The sequence below is a fragment of the Dendrobates tinctorius genome, unplaced genomic scaffold (assembly GCF_039654945.1).
Source record: "Dendrobates tinctorius isolate UK_male_01 unplaced genomic scaffold, ASM3965494v1 ptg000145l, whole genome shotgun sequence".
Classification (NCBI taxonomy): domain Eukaryota; kingdom Metazoa; phylum Chordata; class Amphibia; order Anura; family Dendrobatidae; genus Dendrobates; species Dendrobates tinctorius.
Window position 1 is genome coordinate 8237053 of NW_027361812.1, and position 9703 is coordinate 8246755.

The following is a 9703-nucleotide window of genomic DNA, read 5'->3' on the forward strand; positions in this document are numbered from 1 at the left end:
AGGAGGTAGAAACATGAACACAACAGGAGACCTGGATACTATTGCCAACCAATTATTTATTCGGGAAGAGGACTGGCAAATTCTGGGGAGATCCAGGCCTTGTTCATTTTGAGAAAAGTAAGCCGGTCAACGTTATTGGAAGATAGTCGCGTGTGACGGTCTGTTAGTACACCACCTGCGGCACTAAAGACGCGTTCCGATAATACACTGGCAGCAGGGCAAGCCAGCACCTCCAATGCATACTGGCTAAGCTCTGGCCATGTATCCAGCTTAGAGACCCAAAACTTGAAGGGGGAAGAGCCATCTGGGAGTACACTGACAGGGCAAGACATGTAGTCTGTCACCATCTTAGGGAAACGTTGCCTCCTGCTGACTGGAGCCGTCTGTGATGGTGTAGACAATTGTGGCGGACACACAAAACTTTGCCACATTTGGGCCATAGTGGTCTTGCCTTGTGCTGAGGCGTTGCCTCTACTCCCTCTTTGTGCCGAGTTTCCTCCACTGCCTCGACGCACAGAGCTGCTTTGTAAAGCACTAGCACCACTGCTGTCGGATGGAATGGAAAACATGATGGACTGCACCAGTGTGTCTTGGTACTACTGCAGTTTACGCTCCCGGTTCAACGGTGGTATAAGGCTTTGTAAGTTGTCCCGGTGGCGAGGATCTAGGAGGGTGTACACCCAATAATCGGTCGTGTTGAGAATGTGGGCGATGCGGCGGTTGATTCTCAGGCACTGCAGCATGAAATCAACCATGTGCTGCAGACTCCCAACTGCCAAAGAAATGCTGTCCCCTGCTTGAGGCATCATCTCTGCCTGCTCTGCATCACCCCACCCTCGCTGTACATACTGACTAGAGCATTGTGTACCTCCCTCCTCTGGAGAGATGTCTTAATCCTCCATCGATTGCTCCTCATCCTCCTCACAAAGTGTCCCCTGCCTTGGCCTTTGTGAGGAACCACGTAGCGCAGACTGTCCAGAAGCAGATGGCATTTGGGACTCCTCATCCTCCACCTCTTCCAAAACCTCCTCCCTTAGTGCTTGCAGTGTTTTTTGAAGCAGGCAGATAAGGGGGACAGTCATGCTGACTAGTGCATCATCTGCACTCGCCATCCGCGTGGAATCATCGAAGGCACGCAAAACGAGGCAGATGTCCTTCATAGAGGCCCACTCAGTGGTGCTGAAGTGTGACCGGCGCACAGTGCGACTTGTTTGCGCCTGATGCAGCTGGCACTCCATGCCTGCTGCCTGCTGCCCACACAACCGCTCCAACATATGTAACGTTGAATTCCACCTGGTGGGTAGGTCACATATGATGCAATGTTCCGGAAGGCGTAATCGGCACTGCAGAGCAGCAAGGCGCGATCTTGCCGTTCTGGAATGCCGCAAGTGAGCGCACTCTATGCGGACCTTGTGCAGCAGTGCATCAAGATCCGGATAGTCCCTCAGAAAGCTCTGCACGACCAAGTTGAGCACATGTGCCAGACATGGGATGTGAGTGAGGTTGCCTAGGCCAAGAGCTGCCACCAGATTTCGGCCATTGTCACACACTACCAAGCCCGGCTGGAGAGTCGCTGGCACAAACCACACGTCGCTCTCCTGCTTGATGGCATTCCAGAGCTCCTGCGCTGTGTGGCTTCTATTCCCCAAAGAAATTAATTTGAGTGCGGCCTGTTGACGTTTGGCCACGGCTGTGCTCATATCGGTCGTAACAGGCTCCTGCTGCACTGTTTCAGAGGAACTTGAGTAGTAGGAGGAGTCAATGTGTACAGACTGGATTCCTGCAATCCGTGGAGTTGGCAGAACACGTACAGCGCCACTCTCCAGATCTGTACCCGGCTCCACAACATTGACCCAATGGGCAGTGAGGGAAAGGTATCATCCCTGTCCATGGTTACTGCTCCACGCATCGGTGGTCAGGTGGACCTTGCTACTGACGGCATTTAGTAGTGCATGTTTTATTTTTCCCTCCACATGTTTTTGCAGGGCAGGGACGGCTCGTCTGCTGAAATAAAAGCGGCTGGGCACGGTGTATTGTGGGACTGCCAATGCCATGAAGTCCCGGAAGGTGTCAGTCTCCACCAGCCTGAATGAGAGCATTTCAAGTGCCAGTAGCTTGGCAATGCCAGCATTCAGAGCCTGTGCTCGGGGATGGTTTGCCGAGCATGGCCGCCTTTTATCCCATGCCTGTGCTACCGATGGCTGTAGAGTCGTCTGGGAGTGTGAGGATGACTGGGAACTTGGTGCTGTGGGTGAAATGTCACTGGGTCTCCCGACAACAGTGCCAGAGGTTCTTCCTTGGCTTTCCTGTGAGGAAGCCGAACCAGCTGTGTGTGAGCTGGAGGAAGAGGCACCAACACGAGCAGAAGAGGTGGTAGGTGGTGCTGTACATTGGCCTACGTCTTCAGTGTGTCTGTGTAACTCCAGCTCGTGCTTGGTCCGCACATGTTTCCACATATTTGTGGTATTGAGGTTGCTGACATTTTTCCCTCTTTTGACTCTCTGATGACACAGCTTGCATTTGACAAAGCAAATGTCATCTGCAAGTGTGTCAAAAAAGGACCACGCACTGCAAGTCTTGGGAGCGCCCGTTTTGCCTTTTGAAAGAGGAAAGCTCCTAACGGGTGCCGAAGTGGAGGCTACAGGCAACCAAGTCTGCCCCTCCCTCTCCCTCCTGTTTTGGCCGTTCGGGTAATCTGTTCCTCAGAGCTGCTCCCACCACCTTCCTGTTGCTCATGCCATGATGGGTCAAGGACCTCATCATCTACACTCCCCTCTTCAAACACCTGCTTCTCCTGGGTTGTCTCGCCAGCACCGTATGCATCAGAAAGTGGCACCTGAGTCTCGTCATCATCTGATGCGTACTGAGGTGTGCTGACCATAGGCTCTGGCCCACCCGCCTCTTCAGATTCCAAGGGACAAAGAAGTTGCGCATCACTGCATACTCCCTCTTCTTCACATTCTTGAATGCTGCTTGGCTGGCCCCTTCTTTCCAAGCCAACAGATTCAGAGAACAGAAGTAGAGACTGTGATGGCTCCTGTCCAGGGCTCTCTGACTGCCTGGGCACTTTGGCAGGTGGTGAAGAGACAGATGGTTGCTCTTCGGTGCTCGGGCCCTGAGAGGATGTGGAAGTCATTGAAGTCAATGCGTTAGCTGCCATCCATCCGACAACGGCTTCAATTTGTTCCTCCCACAGCAGTGGGGTACGGCGAGGTCCTGGGGGATGCTGACTCACTGGTGCCCGCAGCAGGCACAGAATCCCCACGTCCTCTCCCTGCAGAGTCCCCACGTCCTCTCCCTGCTGAAACTCCACGCCCACGCCCCCGTGCCTTACTCCCTGCCTTCTTCATCTTGCTAGACTGATAAAGATAGGCAGAAAAGTACAAAGTGGGGGCTTAGTGTGCTTATTCCTGAACAGCTGGTAACAGGTATAAGAAACACTAATTTTATGAAGTGTGTGTGGACTACACTTTAATAGGAGCTAATGTGGCCTACACAACTGTCAAATGTAGTGTTTGGTGAACTTTATTTTGTTTTTTTGTTTTTTTAAAAAAACTAAAAGGATGTGACCAAAGATTTGAAAGTGATAGTATCACAAACTTTTTGGAGCTATTACAATGCAGGCAGGTAACCTACAATGCAAAAGATGAGACTCCAAAAAAATTGGGTAATACTAATCTATCTGCAGCTGAAGGGCACAAGCCAGAAAAAAAGTCTCCTGTGTCTACTCCTATATAGTGTTTGCAACCAACCAATGTAGATGGATACGGATGGATGCACACTAATAGGTGAATAAACAATGAGCTGCAATAAAAGAAAAATATGTGTGAGGCAGTGACGCATGCTGAGCGGCCTACCACCAGACGTAGCTGCAGGACACACTACTCAGCATGAGCTGCACTCACACACAGAGACCTCTCAGACAGCCGTGAACAGTGCAGATAAGTGGGCACTAGCACTGAAGGGCTGCAGAAAGGCTCCGCTGTCTACTCCTTTAGTGTTTGCAACCACCGTATATGGATACGGATGGATGCACACTAATAGGAGAATAAAAAATGAGCTGCTATAAAAGAAAAATATGTGTGAGGCAGTGACGCACACTGAGCGGCCTACAACCAGACGTAGCTGCAGGACACACTACTCAATGTGAGCTGCACTCACACAGTCAGAGACCTCTTAGACAGCCGTGAACAGTGCAGATAAGTGGGCACTAGCACTGAAAGGCTGCAGAAAGGCTCCGCTGTCTGCTACTAGTGTTTGTAACCAACGAATATGGATACGGATGGAAGCACACTAGATAGAATTTATGAAAAATAAGCAGCAATAAAAGAAAAATATGTGTGAGGCAGCAGTGACGCACGATGGGCGGCCTACAACCAGACGTGGCTGAAGGACCCACTACACAGCGTGAGCTGCACTCACACAGCCCTTGCAGACAGCTGTGAACACTGCTGCTAGGCAAAAGAAAGCTACAGTGGTGGTTTATGTAGCCTGGGTAAAGCACAATATTTTTTTGATAATCGCTATTTCTAACTGTCCCTCACAGTCTTCAACAGCAGCCTGTCCCTAACTGAATTCACAGCAGAGTGAACAGAAATGGCGGCGGCGGCGGCTTTTATAGTGCATCATGACATAATTTCAGCAGCCAATCATAGCCATGCCATTAGTTAACATGCCTACATGCCTAACAGGATGTGCCCACACTTCTGAGGATTCCCATTGGTTAAATCAAATCGAGCGGGCTCATAGCATTATGGGAACTTCCGATTCCGGTATTCGATATGGAAAAAGTATCGGAACTCAGTATTGGAACTCCGATACAGTGAATATCGGCCGATACCCGATACTTGCGGTATCGGAATGCTCAACACTAAATGTAAGTCAATAAAGGACTTGAGCATTTTTCCAGGAGATCGGCACTCGATGAATAGGTAAGCGGATGAAGAAAGAGAAGAGAGAGATCTCTATTAGTAAAGAGTGAGCTCATTTGATTTTGTTTTCCAAACGTTTTATTGGAGTTTTAATAAATGGGAAAGAAGCTGTAGGGGAGCGAAGGAAAGATGAAAAGGAAAAGAAGGAAAAGAGGAAGGACAACAATGTCCAAATGTAAAGAATACATAAAAAGTAACATGTTAATGCAGAATATAACACAAATCCCATAAATGTAACATGGAACAAAGAAGAGATCCCAATAATGTTAAAATTATCATTTTATTCAAAAAAATTCTAAAATGACAAAAGCATAATGCCGTATAGGGGACGCCGTAAACACTCAAAAAATCATCATGAGGAGAAAATGTACATGACCCGGACTAAAACATGTGTGAACCAATCACATAACAATACATGTCAATTATCCTGATTCCATACTATAAAAGACCATGGGTGATGTCCAAAATAGATGAATATATTCAAAAGATGTCCCTCCCCAAAAGTAAGGAAAGTCACTCTGTGAACTAAAGGCATAAGTGCTGCAAGGCCATGTATAATAACACAGTCACCATGTAAGGCAAAAATCCTAATCATAAAAATGCCACGGTGCACAGAGCAAAAAAGATGTATAATTACCTCTATGGGAGAGTGTAGTCCAGCGTCCCCTCACCCCGACGCATGTTTCGCCGCCTGCTTCTTCCGGGGGCGTGTCCAGGGTGAGGGGTGGCAGAGTTTAAATGAGAGTAGAAATCAGGACGTGACCAATAAAAATGGTCAGCGCATAATGTTGTAATACACGCCTCCATTGACAATCAGATGAAGCGGCGCATGACGCCGCTAAACACGCCCCTATGACGTACTTCCCCCAGCGCTCAATGAACCGCAAGCTAAAAGCTATGCGTGTCAATATCAGAGCGTCACAAGGAAGCGCCAGAGGCCGTGATGAGCAGCGCATGCGCACAGTCTGAAGGCCAAATAACATACCGGGAATAACAAAGAGAATCTGATGTTTATGCCAATATCAATCAATATAATTTAAAGTGACTAGTGCCCAGGAACCTTAATCGAGATGTATATATAATACATTATTATTTATGACTAGAGTTGAGCGATACCATCCGATACTTCAAAGTATCGTATCGGATGGTATCGGCCGATCTTTAAAAAAAGTATCGGTATCGCCGATTCCGATACCGGAAGTCCCATTCAAGTCTATGGGACTTCCGGTATCGGAATAAGAAAAACCCTTTCCTGCCCTTGTACAGCCTCTCTGGGGTCTGTACGGGCCTTTCGGGGGGCTGTGCCGGCCTGCCAGGGGGTCTGTGCAGGCTCCGGTGGTCTGTGCCGGCCTGCCGGTGGTCTGTGCAGGCTCCGGGGGGCTGTGCCGGCCTGCCGGGGGGCTGTGCCGGCCTGCCGGGGGGCTGTGCAGGCTCCGGGGGGCTGTGCCGGCCTGCCGGGGGACTGTGCAGGCTCCGGGGGGCTGTGCCGGCCTGCCGGGGGGCTGTGCCGGCCTGCCGGGGGGCTGTGCAGGCTCCGGGGGTCTGTGCAGGCATCGTCCGATGGGACTACAAGTCCCATCGGGCGATGCCTGCTACCATGACAGTGATTGACACATTAGCCAATGATGGGACAGTAGTAGTCCCATCATCCGGCTAATGTGTTAAATGTAAAAAAAAAAAAAAAAAAAAAAATTACATGCTACATACATACAACATGCATACTACATACATGCTACATTCATACTACATACTTGCTACATTCATACTACATGCAACATACATACTACATATATACTACATGCATGCTACATACATACTGCATACTACATGCTACATACATACTACATATATACTACATGCATGCTACATACATACTACATGCTACATACATACTACATATATACTACATGCATGCTACATACATACTACATGCTACATACATACCACATACATACTACATATATACTACATGCATGCTACATACATACTACATATATACTACATGCATGCTACATACATACTACATGCTACATACATACCACATACATGCTACATATATACTACATGCATGCTACATACATACTACATATATACTACATGCATGCTACATACATACTACATACATACTACATATATACTACATACATGCTACATACATACTACATGCTACATACATACCACATACATGCTACATATATACTACATGCATGCTACATACATACTACATATATACTACATGCATGCTACATACATACTGCATGCTACATGCATGCTACATACATACTACATACATACTACATGCTACATACATACCACATATATACTACATACATACAATACATTCATACAATACATACATAGACATACAGTACATATAACATAGAGTAACATACTTACCAATACTTGTCACATTGTTCCCCGAAGCCATTGTCGTCTACGGAATAAATATTAACATAACAAACCACAAAAATACTCACCCACGATCCGAAGCAGTCCACGAGTGTGTCCCACGACGATCTTGGGTAGAGAACTGCAGCATCAGATGATGCTGCCGTTCTCTACGGGCTGCAGGAATCCAATGACGGAAGGTAGGTATCCTTCCGCACTGTATTCCTCCGCCACTTAAAAAAAAAAAAAAGTCCCTAGTCTCACTTTATGCCATTGCTGTGTGGGAATTTCCCACACAGCAATGGCATAAAGTGAGACTAGGGACTTTTTTTTTTTAAGTGGCGGAGGAATACAGTGCGGAAGGATACCAACCTTCCGTCATTGGATTCCTGCAGCCCGTAGAGAACGGCAGCATCATCTGATGCTGCAGTTCTCTACCCAAGATCGTCGTGGGACACACTCGTGGACTGCTTCGGATCGTGGGTGAGTATTTTTGTGGTTTGTTATGTTAATATTTATTCCGTAGACGACAATGGCTTCGGGGAACAATGTGACAAGTATTGGTAAGTATGTTACTCTATGTTATATGTACTGTATGTCTATGTATGTATTGTATGAATGTATTGTATGTATGTAGTATATATGTGGTATGTATGTAGCATGTAGTATGTATGTAGTATGTATGTAGCATGCATGTAGCATGTAGTATGTATGTAGCATGCATGTAGTATATATGTAGTATGTATGTAGCATGCATGTAGTATATATGTAGTATGTATGTAGCATGCATGTAGTATATATGTAGCATGTATGTAGTATGTATGTGGTATGTATGTAGCATGTAGTATGTATGTAGCATGCATGTAGTATGTATGTAGTATATATGTGGTATGTATGTAGTATGTATGTAGTATATATGTAGTATGTATGTAGTATATATGTAGTATGTATGTAGCATGTAGTATGTATGTAGCATGTATGTAGTATATATGTAGTATGTATGTAGCATGCATGTAGTATGTATGTAGTATATATGTGGTATGTATGTAGTATGTATGTAGTATATATGTAGTATGTATGTAGCATGTAGTATGTATGTAGCATGCATGTAGTATATATGTAGTATGTATGTAGCATGCATGTAGTATGTATGTAGTATGTATGTAGTATGTATGTAGCATGTATGTAGTATGTATGTGGTATGTATGTAGCATGTAGTATATATGTAGCATGCATGTAGTATGTATGTGGTATGTATGTAGCATGTAGTATATATGTAGCATGCATGTAGTATGTATGTAGTATGTATGTAGCATGCAGTATGTATGTAGTATGTATGTAGTATATATGTAGTATGTATGTAGCATGCATGTAGTATGTATGTAGCATGTATGTAGTATGTATGTAGTATATATGTAGTATGTATGTAGCATGTAGTATGTATGTAGTATTATTTTTTTTTTTTTTTTTTTTTAACATTTAACACATTAGCCGGATGATGGGACTACTACTGTCCCATCATTGGCTAATGTGTCAATCACTGTCGTGGTAGCAGGCATCGCCCGATGGGACTTGTAGTCCCATCGGACGATGCTTGCACAGACCCCCGGACATCAGCACAGCCCCCCGGCAGGCCGGCACAGCCCCCCGGCAGGCCGGTACAGACCCCCACAGGGTGCACAGACCACCGGCAGGCCGGCACAGCCCCCCGGCAGGCCGGCACAGCCCCCCGGCAGGCCGGTACAGACCCCGGGCAGTCCACACAGCCCCCCGGCAGGCCGGCACAGCCCCCCGGCAGGCCGGCAGAGACCCCCGGAAGGCCCGAAATGACGGCGCATCATGATGCGCACACACCGCGCATCATGATGACGTCAGTCTGTCAATCAACTTGGAACTTCCGATTCCGATGCCGAATTCCGATATTGAAAAAATATCGGAAGTCGGTATCGGAATTCCGATACAGCAAGTATCGGCCGATACCCGATACTTGCGGTATCGGAATGCTCAACACTATTTATGACTAGATTATGGCCCGATGCTATCGCATCGGGAGGATGCGATAGCATCACACCTCTTGCCATGTTAACCCTCAACACACACACTCCTCTCACCTTTCACCATCTCCACTCACTCTTTCACTCCACATACGACCCCTTCTCTCACTCCGTCTCTCATACTCACGCCGTCATCGCCACTGCTCCACGATCCCCGACATCTTCTTCCGCCGGCGCCATCCTGGATCCAGACGTTGTCCACGCCGGCGACATGTTCTTGCGGCGACGCCATCTTGAGTATCGTGAAATCCCGCGATACTCAAGATGGCGTCGCCGGAAGAACATGTCGCCGGTGTGGACGACGTCGGGATCGTGAGATTTCGCCGACGA